The sequence below is a fragment of the Lissotriton helveticus genome, chromosome 7, assembly GCF_964261635.1.
Source record: "Lissotriton helveticus chromosome 7, aLisHel1.1, whole genome shotgun sequence".
NCBI lineage: Eukaryota > Metazoa > Chordata > Amphibia > Caudata > Salamandridae > Lissotriton > Lissotriton helveticus.
Window position 1 is genome coordinate 1,061,760,663 of NC_136068.1, and position 18,293 is coordinate 1,061,778,955.

The 18,293-nt window shown below is 47.5% G+C and overlaps 1 protein-coding gene across 1 annotated transcript in view; it reads right to left on the reverse strand.

The window, feature by feature from the left end:
• Positions 1–18,293, reverse strand: part of CYTH1 (cytohesin 1) — an 836,242-nt gene that overhangs the window by 769,942 nt on the left and 48,007 nt on the right. The gene's annotated exons all lie outside the window — the stretch shown is intronic.

Consider the following 18,293-nt stretch of genomic DNA (forward strand, 5'->3'; position numbering starts at 1 on the left):
ATTGGTCTTCCGAATCTACTTTTAAGTTGTATTATAAACCGGTGGGTGATATTTCCTCTGTGGTGTTTCATCAGTGTTAAACTAGCATAATACGAAGCCTCCGGTCCCGTGACAGAATAAAAAATTAGCTAGCTATCGCGCCAAGGATTTTCAATTCTATTAAGGACACGGATGCGAGGACTATCCCATCCGGTTATATTACAGTATTGTAATGTTTTGCCCACCCGTGTGTTTACATTCTGTTTAAGCAGAAATTACGGGTTTTCGGTCTCTTATTCTTCCAGGTTCTGAGAAGAAGATGGACTAGATATGCTTCCTGTTAAGAAGACGTCATTCCCAGTTGGATTGTTCTTCCATGTTGGAGGATATTATTATTACTGGACTTGAGTTATGTTTGATGGACTTTTACAGTTCGAAGCAAAGGAAGAGGAGGATATCTGGTCATGGTGGCTCTTATGGGGTCTAACAGATTGTGATGTGTTACATGTGCAACATGGGAAATTTAGTTTTTGTTACACAATACTAAAGTTTCATTGGCTGCTGTGGGTAGCAATAAATTAAAGAGAAATCATAATCCTCGCCTTCGTGTACTTAATAGAATTGAAAATTCTTGGCGCGATAGCTAGCTAATTTGTTATCCATGTGCATTTTGCCTAAGACCCTGCAAGGGACTGGGCAAGCCTATCTTAACCAACATATCAGGCATTGTACACCACAGCGAGAGCGTAGATCAGTATCAGCCTCTCTGTTTGTGGTCCCAAGGATCAAGATGTTAAAGTGGGGTAGCAGAAATTTTCTTCACTCCAAGTGATATTCCTTTGGTGTCTTTGATGCCCACGGGCCTAGAGAAGAACCTGGATGACGTACAGGCACAGACAATGCAGAAGACTGGCAGGACGACGAGACCAAGAGCAGCAGGAGTCTTCCAGATGCAGTCTTGGTTCCCAAAGCGAAGTCCAACGAAGTCCAATGTGCCCAGAAGGTTGAAAATGAAGTTGTTTCGGATCTGAATCTTGTCCCACAACAAATATGAAGAGTTACCCACAGGTAAACCCTAAAGTAACCTAAGGAAAGTGTTAAAGCAGATCCTACTTTCCTAAAGAGCAGCATTGAGTTATAGGCCTACCCGGTTTGTGGATCACCACAATGGTGGTGCTTCGGAGGTCCAAGGGGAAGGCTCCCACTTCTTTCGCTTCACGGAACATCTTAAGCAAACGTGGGCACAGGATTCCAGCATTCTTTTTAAAGAGTTCATGTGGTATGCTATTTGGGCCCGGGGTTTTCCCAGTCTTCATTTGGCCATTAGCAGTTAGTACTTCTGGCAAACCCACGTCTTTCTCCAGGCCTGTCTGTCTTCCCCTGATAATGTAGGGACTGTTACTTCTGCCTGGTACATCTCCACTTGGGCGACATTCGCCAAGGAGTGAGCCTTGTAAAAGGCCTCAAAATATTTTGCAAACTCACTCACAATGGCAGGGGTGTCTCCTATAATTTCAGTCACCCACTTAGCCTCCGCTGCCATTTTAACCAGCCAGGCCAATAATCTCCCTCCCCGCTTTGTCCCTGGGTCATATAGATGGTGCAGCTGAGATAGGATCATGGTTCTAGTTTCTTGCCGTGCCAATGATTGATGGTATTTAAGTTTGATCGGGTCCATGTGTGCACCAGGTTTATTTTCCAATTCGATTAGTTTCTGCTCCAGCTTCTCGATTTCCTGCGTCTCTTTTTTCTTTCTATGGGCTATTATGTTTTGTGCCCTATACCTAAGTACTGCCTTGTAGGCCTCCCAGAGGACTGTTGCGGATGATACAGAGTCTTTATTCTTAATAAAGTAACGTTTTAGGTCTACCTTGATTTCCTTAGCTAAAGAAGCATTTGTAAGTTCCCGGGTGTTAAGCCTCCAAGACAATGTCCCTCTATTCTTCCAAGTCCCCAATGTGAGCCAAAGTGGAGAGTGGTCTGAGAGTCCCCTGGCTCGGTATTCAGCCACTTTCACCCCTCTAACTTCACCTGCCAGTGTAAAGATGTAGTTCAACCTGGAGAACACCTTATGAGCGCCGGAGTAATATGAATACTTACGATCCATGGAGTGATGTCTATGCCAGAGAAGCCCATGGCAACCGTGAAGTTTGCCAGGATAGTCTCATTTGGGGTCCCCTAGCCTAACTGGCTTGGTCCAGACTTGGATCAACTATATCATCAAAATTGGCCCGATCATATGTAAGGAGGAACCAGCCTCCAACAAGATCCCGCCACCTTGTCCAGTGTTACCTTCTGAAGTCTTGGAGGGAGGCATAAATACTGATCAACGTGCCTTCTAGTCTTCGCCCCAGGTAGCCGTAATGGCCACGTATGTCTCACTGGTGTCAACCCATGTATTTTCTAGGCAAAAGGGTGGGATGTTCCTAGCTAGGATGGCCACCCACAAGAGCCTGTGGTGAAGAACGCATGCACCAGCGTTGTGTAGGCCCATCTCCCCAAGAAACTACACGGAGTACCCTGTAGATGGGTCTCCTAGAGGGTGACTACATCCTGATTGTGCCTCATAATGTACCTGGCCACTAATGCTCTCTTAATCTTGTTGCCAAGGCCATTTACGTTCCAGGACATTATCGAACACCATTCAAGTACCCTGTTGACCTGGTGCTACCATTCACTTTCCAAGGTGTCATCTGGCCTTCCCATTTTGGGCCACACATTCTGCATTTATGTAACTCATGTGTGTACTCCAAATGTAGCAAAAACATAGTCTAACTTCTCACCCCTCTCCATACCACAAACCTGCCCCCCACCCTCCCCTGCTTCCCGATTATCCCCCCCAACTTGCCAACCTGGCAACCATGCTACGGGATAAGCCAGAGTTCTGTAACCCTCCCCTTCACAAGTAAACCTACTCCCTCTTACAACCCCATCACGTTTGAATTACACCGGCACCCCTAAGGGAGCGCGAACCATTCCACCCTCACACTCCGGCTCTTTTCTTAGCGGCCGCGCCCTCTAGCTTGCACTCATATGCCGAATTCAGGCCTCTGGTGTTCTCGAACTCAAGCCAGCGCCACCCCACCCCTAGGTCTTGGCAAGGGGCATCCAAGCATCACCAATGTGCTTGTGGGGGAGCTCGGTCCTCCTCCAACTCCTGGACCAAGTCTCCAGTCAACCACACTGCAGCCCAGCTTTGGTGCCCACTCTGGGGGTTCACCCACTCGGCGGCAGCAAAGACAGTCCAACTCCCACCACTGCAGGAGTACGATGGTAGATGTCGGGAAGGGGGAGCAGTTTTTTTAGGAGGTGGGGACCTACCCTCTAGCACGCATGTTTCAGGCATCCTGGGAGCAATGTTCCCTCTAATTATCTTCCTCTGTGTGCAGCAACACCGTGCTTATGTGCTCACTGTACCTGGCTGTGTGCAGAATCAATAGTAGTGATGAGTCAGTATAGAAGTGATGGTGCTGAGCGACGTTAACAGGCCAAATGACTGTAAAACAACTGTCAACAAGATAAGAATGCTCCCTGCTACTTTTAAGTGATCTTGTTGTAAAATATATATATCCTTATTTCCATACATGCCGAAGTTCTGTGCATAAACTGAGTTACAGTTTTCAGTAGTAGGTTCAGTTTATCCCAAAACTGGTTAGCTAATTAAGCCGTTATGGAGGGCCTCATTTATGGGTTTTTGCCGTATGGCAGCACAGCAGGCCCTGCTGCTGCGCTACCCTAAGACAAAAGACAAGGGACGGAATGTGCCATATCTATTAGATATGGTGCATTCCTGTCCTCTTCCCCTGCACTGTCGCAAAATGGGCTGCCGTGTGCAAACACTGCATCTTTGCACCATTGTTGCAGGGATGTTTATTTTTGTGCAGGAAGACAAACCTTCCTGCACAAAAACAATCACGAGAGGCTTTTTCCTCTTTCTATGTGTGCTTATTCAAGTTTTTGGCGCTGCCTCAGGCTTGTGATTTATGGTTAATCGGACATAGTGTCAAAAAAGCCATAGATGTTGCTGGAAACGCTCCCAGCAACACCCATGGAAAGCACCTTTAAAGCAGTTTTTTTCTGCTTAAAAGGGGCACATATTTTTAAGGCCATGAAAAGCCACGTAAGGTAGCTTTACGTCGCCGTATTAATATGCCAGTGGCACACTGTACAACCGGAACGTCCAAAAAGTGACATTCCTGCAGCACAATATTGTTGTTGAACATTGTGCCCGCATCATCGGAGGACTCCAGCGCCCAGAGGTTACCGCGGCAGGAGCCGCATCACTGTGGCGCCAGCCGGCGCATATAGCCTGCTGTGTTGAACATTGTACCCGTATCAGAGGACTCCAGCACCCAGAGGTTACCGCGGCAGGAGCGGCGTCACGTCCGCGCAAGCCGCCACATATAGCCTGCTTTCAGCTCCCGCGGCGCGGGAGTGTGTTGAACATTGTGCCCGCATCGGAGGACTCCAGCGCCCAGAGGTAACCGCGGCAGGAGCCACGTCACTTTTGCGCCAGCCATTGCATATAGTCTGCTTTCAGCTCCCGCAGCACGGGACACGCGCGGGTGCGCCCGGGTGAAACCCGGGTCAAGGGCTGGCCCGTCTGCGCCTGTCAGAGCCCAGAGGAGGCCGGGCCATCCCTTGTTGAAGTGCAACTCCAAGCACATTAAGGTGAGCTAAAAACTATTGTATTTGTCACTATTACAAGTGCTGCAAAATACACAGATATGGGGAATCGCAATGGAGTATTAAGCCTAAACCCTCGAACTACGACAAGTATCGAGAGCATGTTGGAGAGAGCGGTCAATATAGTCGCTAATGAGATAGAATAAACTGAGAGGCGCTTGTCAGTGGGTTTAGTGGCACCACCATGCAGCCTCCCTGTTGGGGAAGCTTCAGACGCCAATGCCGATAATCTAATGGAACTCAATACACAGATCACTATGCCCAGAACCCAGCCACCAACAAGATCTAGTGAGTGTAATAATGAGGATGTATTGGTGGCACCCCGCAATGGCGCCTTGGATGGTGTTGTCCTTCTCATAACAACATCAATAGGCGCAAAACGAACAAGCATTTGCAATGCAATAGGTCTCGCATTTACGCAAGTTTGAGCTATTGGCATTGTATATGACAATGCCTTTTATTTATGTTTTTGTTTTTAAAACCTATTTAAAATACATTCTCATTTACAATGCCAATAGCTTAAAGTATTGCAAATGGGAGACCCATTGCATTGAAAAAGCTTGTTTAATTATGCGAATAGTGAGTAATATTCTTCACTGTTAGTGTTCTATAAAATGGAGCATATTAGCTAGAATATGAAGCTATCTGGAAGCTAAGTGAAGTAAAACCAGTGGCGCCAGCAAACTGTGTGCACCATGTACGTCGGGGTTGACGAGAGTGGGTCGAAGCAAGAAGAAGGCCTGCAGGCGGGAACGACTGTGATTGGTCCTCCAAGGTAGAACCTGAGAGGCGATGGTATGATGCAGTCTGCAGCTCGAGTGAACATTGAAATGTGAGTATAATACTGAATGAGCAGAGAAACACATATCCAAAGGGGGGGCTTTTGATGTGGCAGAGGTGAAAAACATTGTGGGGGACGCAGGGGATATGTCACCACCCCCAGATTTTGGAGTGGGGGGACGAGGAACCAAAATCATTTCCCCTTTCTTTGCGAGATTAGCGGTGCCATTAGCGCACAAAAACTCTTGTAAAGTGGCCCTGCATTTGCCCTGTGCCCTTTCTCCCGTCACAGAGGCCGCCTGCCCTGTGTTATGCTGCACCCTGCACAGAAAGAGTCCCACCCTGTGGGTACGGCTTGGCCGCTCCGAGACAGCAGAGTAGGAAACCAGGATGTTAATAGCACAGATGTGATATCATAAAATTCACCTACATGTTGTGAACAAGTTGATATGACACTCAGAAGTTCAGATATTCTTTTAATACTGTTTCGCTTACACCCAGAGAGTGGTGGACTCCTAAACTAACATGCATCCTGAGTTTAATTGTTGCACAGGAGTACAGTGTTAACAAAAAGGCTGTTGGACCCTTTGCTACGATAAAGGAACAACTGGATAGAAAGATAAGAAGAGGGGATTATGCGCAGCTGGAGGCAGGAGGGCAAGTGATGAGAAGAGCGGCTGAGGGAATGAAAAGTAGGCGGAAGTGATAATTCAGTGGTAGAGAATGAGGGAAAAATTACGCGATGCATACGTAGTATGAGGACAAGAAGGGCTATATAGAGTTGAATGAGGGAGAGAGGATAACCTGTGGGGAGAGTGGAGAGGGGCAGAGCATGTTCGGCATGGCAAAGAGTGAGGAGATAAGGAAATAAGAGCTGGATGGAGAATAAGTGGACGCCTACAGTCTGTGGGAACGGGAAAATGTTTGTCAAGAGGGTGCGTGGCATTAATTTAATAAAAAGCTCGGCCAAGGCTAGTGTGGCAGGGGCTCTGCTTGACTGCACCAATTGAGCAGCGGCCTCCTCATAACTTGCAATAAACCCCTGAAACAATGTTCACAATATTTTTGGGGAATCACAGAAATGCAATAAGTGTTACGCCGTTTTCTGTGAAGTCACTGGATGAGATGTCGGAAGAAGGCGCTCCCTGTGATGTCACCTACTCTGCTCTTATTTATTTCAGACAAGATTTAGGACCCTGCTTGGGGCAGTTCACAGTTCATGTCCAAAACCTGGGCAGCACTGGTGCCTGAGGGACAGCTCTGTTATTTGAGGATATTCCTGCTATATGAAGCCGTGTTATTTGAGGATAATCCTGCTATATGAAGCGGTAGCCTGCACCTTTGTGTAACATTAGGAATGAGTATATCTGCTGCACACAAGAGGGATAGTATTTAATCATGACATAATGACATGATTTGATAAACAGCCTTGCTGCCTAAAATCTGAGCCACAAGAGCTTTGATCCAGCTGTTTAAAGTCACAAACTGAGCACTGTTGGTCTCTGAAGGATGGGTCTGCTGTATAAAGTCAGAGCCTGCTGTGTATGTATCCCTTCTTTACCAAACTCAATGGTACTCGTTTTATTGACCTCTGAAACCGTGCTTAAATTGTAAATTTAAAAGGCCTCTCCCACATCCCCCACTAGTGCAGGTTCTGTGCCTCTTGCAAATAAATGATCAGCTCTGGTCGTCTTGGTAGGAAGGCTCCTATTTTAGTAATTACACACAATCATTGAATTTATGTGTTTTGTTTTAATGCAGGTGTGCATTTTTAAAGATTATTGTACTGTTTTTGTATTCCTTGCGGTCATTTTTCAGGTGGAGGAGAAACACATGTTTAGTTGTAAGCATGTAACAGTATCCTGCGCCTGGATTCCTGAAAAAAAAATTATGCATATTCAAGGGCATAATGGCCTGTATACATTTATTTAAGAGTAAGAACCCGCTAAATAAACACAGGTTGTGAAGTTAGGGTTTTCTAATGCTTGTAGGAGGAGCCCAGCCGAGTCATAGGAAAACCTTTTTTAGCAGGCCTGTTTTAAGTATTAATCCATTGTGTATACAGTTAATGAAAACTTAGCAACGCGTGCATGACAGGGCTGCACCATCCACTGTTGCATGTAAATGTCAGAGCTCAGGGTTAGCACAAATTAAGCACAGGTGCCTGCAGAAGGAATCAATAATTTGAATAAATCCCGGTCCACAATAATGAGCGCCGGTGGTGGCCACGAGCACAAATTAGGCACTGATCTGAAGGATGAAAGACTCGCGCACAGGTGTGATCGTCAGGTTACACACTGATCTCTATAAATGAATACATTAGTCCACAGAGCTTTTCTACTGGCTGAGATGTGATACTGTAAGGAGAACTCCATGTTGCAAAAGCAGACCACGTAACATGTGTGTAATCTGCGGGAGTAGTGCTTAAATGGAAAATAGAAGTGCAGGTACTATGTACTATAGTGAAGTGCCGGTACTCTCCGATTAAAAATATTGCATTTCTCTTGAGAAGTGCCGGTACGCTCCCGCTCCCTCTCAAAATAAAAAAGAGCCGGTACTCAACACCAGACAGTGCCGGCCCGGTTAAAGCAGTGTGCGGGAGCACAGGGTTGTTTAACCATTAAATATAAGGCATCCATGTAACCTAAAAAAGGTAATGCCCTGAAAAGTTGGTACTTGGCACATCAGCGTAACTGGAGCCACAGAACACTGCCTGAAGCACCGGGATACCACATTTGCCTGCCCCCCGCCATTGTCAGAAGACTAAACTTTTAGTTCGAGAATATTCCAGCATAATTTTTCTCCCCCTCAGATATCAGCATCTCCCTATAGACGAGACTCCCAGCCGGGTCGAAGTCCACCCCTCTCTGGCACCACATTCCACAGTAACACTGAACACATACATGCTGCATAATGTAAGCAAACCCTAAAACATAAAATGTTGCATTAATATGTGTCAGTCATCAACGTAAACACCTAAAGATAACAAACAAGACTGCAGACAGAAGTCCTTGTAATTGTCTGCCCCTTCCCTACAGAGCTGCCCGAAAGCTGCTGGGCAACACAGGCTCCCAACAGAGAGCCTTCATGCGGTGTTCACGCAGCAGTCAGCAAATGAAAACAAGCATTTACAATGCAATAGGTCTCGCAGCATTAAAGTTTGAGCTATTGGCATTGTATATTACAATGTGTTGCATTAATTTGTTATCAAACTCTGAATTGTTTTATAAAGATTGATTGCAAACTGTCAAATGTTGCTGAATAGTAAGCAACGTTGTGAATAATATTGTTTGCTAGTCATCCTTGGGTACCAGAGTACTTCACTTGAGGCAGAGGTATTATCTTTAGACTACAGGTGCCGGTGCCGCTTGAGCTAGAAACAGGGCCAGCCACTCACTACTCTGCACTCACCACTCACTACTCTGCACTCACCACTCACTACTCTACTCACTACTCACTACTCATTACTCTACTCACTACTCTACTCTACTCACTACTCTCTACTCTACTCACTACTCACTACTCACTACTCACTACTCACTACTCACTACTCTACTCACTACTCACTACTCACTACTCACTACTCACTACTCACCACTCTGCACTCACCACTCTGCACTCACCACTCTGCACTCACCACTCTGCACTCACCACTCTGCACTCACCACGCTGCACTCACCACGCTGCACTCACCACTCTGCACTCACCACTCTGCACTCACCACTCTGCACTCACCACTCTGCACTCACCACTCTGCACACTCACTCTGCACACTCACTCTGCACACTCACTTTGCACTCACTACTCTGCACACTCACTCTGCACTCACTACTCTGCACACTCACTCTGCACTCACTACTCTGCACACTCACTCTGCACTCACTACTCTGCACTCACTACTCACTACCCTGCACACTCACTCTGCACTCACTACTCTGCACACTCACTCTGCACTCACTACTCTGCACACTCACTCTGCACTCACTACTCACTACTCTGCACACTCACTCTGCACTCACTACTCTGCACACTCACTCTGCACTCACTACTCTGCACACTCACTCTACACTCACTACTCTGCACACTCACTCTGCACTCACTACTCTGCACACTCACTCTACACTCACTACTCTGCACACTCACTCTGCACTCACTACTCTGCACACTCACTCTGCACTCACTACTCTGCACACTCACTCTGCACTCACTACTCTGCACAAGGGTAAGAACACCGCCTTCATTCTTTGAGTCAGGCTAGCCTTAAAACTTTAAGAGCCTGAGCTCCTAACATATCTTCACTAAAGGGTCGGGTGTGGTATATCACAAGCTGAGGTGTTGTACTTTTCTAGCTCGATCTTTTTCAAAAGACACCCAATGTATTTTTTTTATTGAATCTGACCCTCCCCCACTCCCCATTTATTCTTTACGAAATCTGTTTTGAGGAATGGTCCTGTTCACTACCTCTTCAGAAAAGTGGTCAAAGAGTTCACAAATGTAGTCATGACTACTTAAATACTTAAAAAACAGAGGTATGATTCTTGGCACACTGGAACCCACTGTTCTCTTGTTGTTATCCTCATTAAGGGTTAGCATCGACTGTGCTCCGAGGTATGAATAATCACTACTGTCTGGTTCAATACTCCCAGTACATGCACTACGATTCCTATTGATTGTACCCTCTACAGCACATCAATTATTGAGGTTGAGTTCGCAAGTATACAGGCTAATCTGGACATGTGCAATCACTACTTGAGGGGTCATTATCCCTTCCCTTGCATTAAGTGTGGAAGCATTTTCGCCACATTCTAGGTTCCAATGGTCAGCTGCATTCTCAGCCCGAAGAAGGTTTTTTTGTGTGTATCTGCGTCTATATTGTGGAACACCTTACCGGCATGCATTTGCAGAGAATCAAATCTACTTCAGTTCAGAAAACAGGTAAAGACATGTCTCATTAATTGCATCAGAGTTAGCATTCATTATTGTAATCTCACGGCGTCATGTTGTCCCTGGGCAACGTTTTATTAACTTACGAGAGTAGCGTCACCAAGTTTTAAAACGTTAATACCCCCAGGGCGAGACGTTTCTACTCCTTCACGCCAACAACTCTTTGGTACCCCAGGGGTGTCAACTACAGCTCACTTCTGTTTTTCGTGAGAAGTCCTGCCTCCTCGTGCTTCTGTCTCGAGCGCGCTCTCGTTTCTCCTCCCTCCTCTCCTTACCTCCTCCCGCAAGCTCGGCCCTGCCTCCCACCGCTTTCCAAGGCAAGCCGCTCGGTGACGCCCCCCTGCAGTCGGTGGAAGCGCACTTCAGCTGCCCCACTCCCCGCGCCTCTCGATGTCAGCCTCCCGGCGGAGCTCTCCCGGTTACATTTCCGTTGCTTCAGATCTGAGCGCGTAAAGGTAAAGCCGCAGCCGGAGCTTGGGAGGGAGCTGGGCTGGTGTTCGGGGAGCAGGGAGAGAAGGGTGCTTGGGACCGACCAATGAATGCAGCTTGTATGCGCGTGTGTGTATGTGGGGGGGGGCGGGGGGGGGAGTCTCTCTGTATGTATGTGGCCGCTTGTGTGTGTTTGCGCATGCGTGTGTGCTTCACAGGAGACAGCGCCTGGCCGCAGCGCTCGTTCGCGTGCGCGTGTCACTTTCAAATCGCCTCCATGCGCGCGGCCAGGACTGTCTCCTGGGAAGCACACATGCCGACAAAAGGGGCTCGGCGGAGACGTGCTTCGAGCGGCTAGCCGAGACCTAATATACGGGTCAATGGCTGCGGCCCGCGCCTGTCTACCGCACTGTACAGCCACTGAGTGACGTAAGGCGGGCGCACGCACTTCCGCGCAGGCGCAGAGTGTTCTTGGCCGTTTCTCCGCTTGCTCATTTCGTAGAAGAGGCGACGGGTGGAGAAAGAGCGGGGACCGGTGAGTAGTGAATGGGGGGGGGGGTTACCCCTATAGGGTACGGGGGTAGGGGCAATGGCCAAGAGGGGAGATAAAGTAGAGAGAGGGAACAAAAGGGGAGACTTTGGGGGAAATTAAGAAACATGTGTGAAAGTTGCAGGAGGTGTGTGTGTGTGTGCGTGCGCGTGTGTGTGTGCGTGCGTGTGTGTGTGTGTGCGTGTGTGTCTGTGTGCATGCGCGCGCGATAGGCTAACTTGCTGGGAATGTGGACAGGACATGTGCATGGCGCCGGGCTGGGTGTGCGCGTCCTAGAGTTGAAATCGCCGAGGGAAAGCACGTGCACATCCCCTGTCTCACATTCCCGGCAAGCCGGCAGCAATAGGTCTTTCGCTGGACAGCGTGACCTAAAAAGGAAGCCAACTAAACCTATTGTCTCCAAAAGGAAACAACTGCCCCGTGTAACCAATCCTCGCACAGCTATCAGTGCATGGATCCAGGGTTCTGCAAGCGCTTCCAACAGCGCTAAGGTTGATTTAATAGTGGAGCCAACACAAACTAAGGCTACTATTTGCTCCACCTGTACACAAACTGACGCCGCTGTGACCTTTTCCACCTGCTGCGGACTGGGTGAGGCCTCAATCAACTCCATCGTGGACACTGTGTGTGAACGCTTTAAAGACATCGTGGATAAGAACTTTTCCGCTCTTTGGCGACTATTAGATAATTTGGAGTCACTGTTTAACAAGTCAAATTCCCAAATAAGCACCCCTAAAGCTATCTCACAACATGGGTCAAATCCTAGTCTTTTTGGTGTATCATCCGGTGGTCAGCATTCACAGACACCAGTCACAACAGTTACCGCCTTTTCAGAAACGTGTATCACATGCCATAAAGTTAAGGAATGTTTTTTATCTAAATCAACCTATATTAATGGAGAACAACCTAGCTCAGGGTTAATGAGCTGCCCACCTGCTATCCCACCTGTTATCTCACCTGTTATTCCATTACGTGGGCCATAAGCTCCACATAATGCCCGGGTGAGCACTGCAGTGCAAGTTAATTCGGGGAGTTCGAGGAACAGCCCATAGAGCATGCATAATATACAAAGTGGTGGAGTCCCCAGTTGCCCGAACAGCGAAATGACAGAAGGCGGTAGGGAAGTTCTCAGCCTCCCCCCGGCAGCTTGCCCCTATGTTTTGGTCTTAACTGGAGTACCTCCACTCAGAAATGACCAGGCAGAATCTTGGGTCCAGTTGCGCAATAAATGTGCAGACTGGCTTGGAAAACACAGAGGGCTGCGGGCAGCAAACATTAATGATATGTTATGTTATAAAAGGATTTGTATCGCGCTCCAATACTCTAGAATGTCCAGGCGCGTGCGCGGGCTGTGGGAGAACGGGCAGGAAAATTAAATGACCATTTTAAAGAAATGGGTTTTTAATTTTTTTTTAAAAGGCAAAAGTCCTGTGTATGTTGTAGCTCCACGGGGAGGGAATTACAGGCAGCTGCTGCTTTAACAGAGAGGGACTGGCCACCCAGGCGGCCCTACGAAACCGTTGGAGATAGTAAAGGGCGACTCTGGCCCTGTAAGATAGAATGAGGGCCTTAAATTGCACCGGCTGGGCCACTGGTAGCCAATGCAGATCACGCAAATGCTGCCGGACACTAGATCTCCGAGAGATGTTGAACGGCATTCTGTATGATCTGGAGTTTCTTAACCAGATAGCCCGGAATGCAAATGAACAGCGCATTGGCATAATCAAGGCGGGAGAGGATGAGGGCGCGCGCTACCATTTCTTTATCCTCCCTCGGAAGCAGGGGAAAGAACCTTTGTAAGGCCTTGAGGGTCCCGAAGCAAACTCCTGTAAGTTTTTTAATGTGTTCTGCAAACGGTAGATCTTCCCCAAACCACACCCCCAAGTTCTTCGCCGGATCACCCACAGAGCTGGGGCATGGAACATTGGGAGGCCACAGCGATTCTCTGAAGGCGGGGGGGAACTGGCCATACAGGAGTACCTCCGATTTTTCCTCGTTGCACTTAAGTTGGGCATGTGCAAGCCAGCGGAAAACAGATGAAAGGCAAGTCTGAGCGACCTTGGTATCCAGATCCGAACCCCTCTAAGTAAATAGCAGCTGGGTGTCATCCACATAGGCTATAATATTTGCACCCAGTTCCTCCGCTAAAAAAATCAGGGGGTTCAGATATATATTGAAAAGCAGGTGGCTCAACGGGGAGCCCTGAGGCACTCCAGTTGAAAGTTTCCTCACGGAGGACGAGTGGGGAGGCACCCAAACCTGCTGAGTACGGTCATCCAGAAAAGATTCTACCCACTCCAGAGCAGGAGCAGCAATGCCAATAGAAGACAGCCGGGCAAGAAGAAGTTGATGGGGCACCGTATTGAAGGCGGCAGAGAGGTCCAACAAAATCAGAGCCGCCCTGCAGCCTCCATCTAGGCACTCCCTGATCGCCTCAGTTATTTCCACCAGCGCAGTCTCCGTGCTATAGGAGGCTCTAAATCCATTTTGAGCAGGGTGCAGAGCACTAAATGTTTCCACGAAGGCCTCCAACTGTCGGAGTACCACCTTCTCACAGACTTTTGCCAAAGCTGGCAAAAGAGAGATGGGACGATAATTTGATGGAACAGAGGGATCCAACACAGGTTTTTTGAGAAGGGGTAAAAGCTTGGCCTGCTTCCAGCACGCAGGAACGGTGGCAGTCTGAAGGGAGAGATTGATAATCTCAGCTACCTCTGAGCAAACCACCTCTGCTACCCCAGCTAAAACTCGGGCTGGGCACGGATCAGTGGGCGAGACTGATTTCAGCGATTTCAGAATAGCTAAAATATCAGGCTCAGCCACCAGCAGAAAATGCATAAACAGGGAGGTGGGAGGATTAAAGATCGGCAGGAGTGCCAAAGGAGCACTACTCCGTTCAAGGGGGAGGAGTTCCCAAGCTGTCCGGAATCTTTGCTATTTTATCTATAAAAAAGGAGGACAACTCCTCGCACCATTGTGCAGAGGCAGGTAACGTCATTTGCTCCGCACAGGGAGATAAGAAGCTCTTAACACTAGGGAAAATCTCCTTACTGTTATTAGCTCTGGTAATCCGCCCAGCATAGTAGTTACTTTTCGCTTTCCTTATAGCAGAGAAATATTCCCTCTGGGCTGTACGGAGCGCAGACTTAGCGGAAGGGCAATACTCCTGACGCCAGCTGCGCTCCAGTTTTTTTCAGTTCAGTTTCAGCTCTTTTAGGGCATTCGAAAACCAAGGCTTCGAAGGTGGAAAAAGTGGTTTACCACTAGCAGCTGGTTTGGCAGTGGAGCTAACCCCTCGGCTAATCCAGGAGTCAAAGCTATCCACCGCCCCAGCAAGATCAATAGCCAGTGCCGGACCGGCCTGAAGCAGAGCTTCGGAGAACGCCGGGAGATTAATCTTCTGGGGGCGAGTGCCAGAAAGAACAGCAGAAGTACCAGGAGACTTCCCCATGGACCATGAAAACCTGATCAGATGGTGACTTGCTCTGGTTCCCTTATAGACCGATCAAAATTAGTACAAATTAGATCTAGTAAATGGCCCCGATTGCGACGGCATCTTGACCCACTGAGCCAGGTTAAATGAATCCAGGAGGACTCTAGAGTCCGGGGCTTCATGTGCGTCCAGGTGGATATTAAAATCCCCCAAGAGTAAAAACTTGGAGAAGCGAAGGGCGCGAGGAATGATAACATCATTTAGGGCTTTTAAAAAAGCACCGGGCGGGCCAGGCGGGCGATACACCAACGTGCCTCCCACCGTAAAATTAGGAGTTAAAATAAAGGTATAATGCAAGGCCTAGCCCTCCCCCAATTCACCAGAGACCTCACTGGAAAAGGACCAGGTATCCCTAAACACCACTGCCGTTCCACCGCCTCTCCTGGTTTTCCCGTTTTCATGGTATGTAGGATAGGGTGGGTTGGTATCTCCCCAAAGAACATCAAGGGTGACTGCATAGTCATCAATTTTAGAAAACCTGTACTTGTAAAAAAATTATTATTAACCATGGAGGAGCCCAATATTTATTTATTTATTTATTTAAAGAAGTTTTAAATAGCGCTAGCCTGACCGGAGGGTATCGGAGCACTTCACAACAATTACAGAGCAGTGCAAAAGAAAGCAGAACATATTACAATAAAGCGAGACATTCCAGATAAGAATCGCAGTAAAGAGAATGTTGAAGAGTTCCATTTCAGGGTCTTTGATAAACCTCATCCGAGAGAGGAGCAGTGTCACTTTCAGCACTCCGACTGCTCCTATCTGTTCGATAGGGATCTGTCGAGGAAAATAATTTTGAGCTGACTTTTGAATTTAGCGAAGAATGGAATAGTTCTGATGGGGGGGGGGGAATAGAGTTCCATATTTTGGGCGCATTTCCGGCAAAGGGCCTGGACGCGTTTTTTTGTTTTTGTGCTTTTAGCGGGATAAGGAGTAGGGTTATTTGAGCTTCTGAGGATCCTGTTCTGACCTGCTTTTTTGAGTTTGGACGTCAGACATTCGGGTTTGCCTGTGTGAAGGGTTTTGTGGCTGAGGCAGGCTGTTCTGAAGTTCGCCCGCATTTCTATTGGTAGCCACTTGAGTTCTTTGATTGCAGGAGAGATGTGATCAAATTTCTTTATTCTAGTGACCATTCTGGCAGCCACGTTGAGGGTTGTTTTCAGAGGAGCAAGGTGAGTTTTAGCTATTCCCAAGAGGGCTGCGTTTCCATAGTCCAGTCTAGACAGCACCAATGCTTGGGTGGCTTGTTTGATATCTTTGGATGGAATTAAAGGTTTTATTTTGTTTAGTAGCTTCAGGTTAAGAAAAGCGCTCTTAGCCGAGATCTTAATGTGTTTGGTCATGTTCAGTTTAGAGTCTAGCGTGATGCCTAATGATTTAACAGAGTCAGCCAGGGTGAGGTTCCCATTGAGCGCATCGATATCTTTAACCACTCGACCATTTGTAGGTTCTCTTCTTTGTTCGAAATGAGGAGTAGTTCGGTTTTGTCCGAGTTCAGTTTTAAGTGATTGCTTGACAGCCAACTATGCACTTCCCTTAGTGTTTCATTGAGTCTTTGAATATCTTTAGCAGAGGAGATTTCCAAGTAGATTTGGGTATCATCAGCGTAAAGGTGGAAGGGGATGTTACCTTTTCTGAGTAGGGTGGTGAGGGGTTCCATGTAAATGTTGAAGAGTTGAGGGTAGAGCACTGATCCTTGGGGGACTCCCCTCTTGACTGGGTGAAGGTCAGATTCAAAGCTTCTGATTTTGATTCTCTGGGGGTGGTTGTGCAGGAATGAGGAGCCCAGTTGAGGACCACCTCATCTAGACCAGCCCTTTCTTCGAGAGTTTTGAGGAGAAGTTTATGATCAACTGTGTCGAAAGCTGCCGATAGGTCTAGGAGAATGAGGAATTGGTCTGAGTCCAGTGATTTGTGTATGTCATCAATTATGTTGAGGATTGCGGTTTCTGTGCTGCACCCTTTCCTGAATCCCGACTGATGGAAGTCAAGGAGGTTGGTATTGCCCAAGTGCTGAGTTAATTGTTGGAGTACACATCTTTCTAGGATTTTGGAAAGAAGAGGAAGGTTGGAGACGGGTCTGAAGTTGTTTAAGTCATTTATGTCCGGCCCTGGTTTTTTCAGCAGTGGAGTGACTTGTCCCAATTTCAGACAGTCTGGAACGATTCCGGTTTTTAATCCTGCACTAGAGTGGGGCTAGGGAGAGTTTCAATTTTTTGGTGAGTTGAACAAGAAGAGGGTCTAGGGTGTGAGATGAAGGTTTAGAGGTGGAGATAAGTTTGACTATCTCTTCTTCTGGAAAAGGTCAGGAAGAGTGACCAGGGTTTAGTGTTGGGAAGGGGAGCGCTACCAAGCACCCCACCCGGGCTGCTATGGGGAGGGGAGGAGCAAATGATGTCCAGAGAGCGCTCGATCTTGGAAATCTTATCATTGAAGAAGTTGGCGAAGTTGTCGCACCGTTCTTTGGAAGCCTGCCCCAGGGACGTATCAGGTTTGGAGGTTTGTTGTCTGATGATACTGAAGAGCTCCGTGGGTCTGTTTTTTGCGCTATCCAGTGCAGAGTGGAAATACGCAGATTTTTTGTTCTTGATATGACTGTTGTATTTTTTCCAGATAGTTCTAAGTTTGTCGCGATGGAAGTTAGTGGGCAAGCTCCTCTAGCGTCTTTCTGCGGCTCTCAATTGTCTCCTTTTTTCATTAATGTCTGAGTCGAACCAGGATCTGGACGGAATGGCTCTATTTTTTGTTTTGTTTCAAGGGTGCTAGTTGGTCAAGAAGGATTACCATATTCATGTTATAGAGCGAGGTGAGGTCAGTTGTGGAGAGATCATCGCCTATCTTCCATGACGTCCAGGGGGGTCTGTGTGAGATTTCTGGACAATTGGGGGGGGGGGAGGTCTTGAACAGGTGGCAGTGATAGAACTCTTTGGTTGAAGTGGAATAAGATCATGTGATGATCCGACCAGTCCACTGGAAGAATGTTGTTGATCGTAATTGCATCTTGGTGGGCAATGATGGCATCCAAAGTCGCTCCTTTATTATGCGTTTCTTCAGAGCAGTGTTGGGAAAGGTTATTGTCGCAGAGGAGAGTATTGAGAGATTGATTTAGTGTGTTGTTGGCTTCGTTCCAGCGTAGGTTGAGATCACCCAGGATTATGTAGTTAGTGTCTTTGAGTGCGCAGTGGCCAATCAAATCGGATAGGTGTTCACCAAATGTGGGGGTGTTGCCTAGTGGATGATAGAGAAGGTGACCAACTAATGGGCTGTTATCCTTAGTCTTGATGTTGACAGATAGACATTCAAAGGAGCTATACTTGCAAGAGTCCATTACAGTGATGTCTATGTCGTCCTTATGGATGATGGCTACACCTCCACCTCGTTGATCTTTTCTATCTTTGTTGATGATGGTGAAACCTGGGGGCACCAGCATGT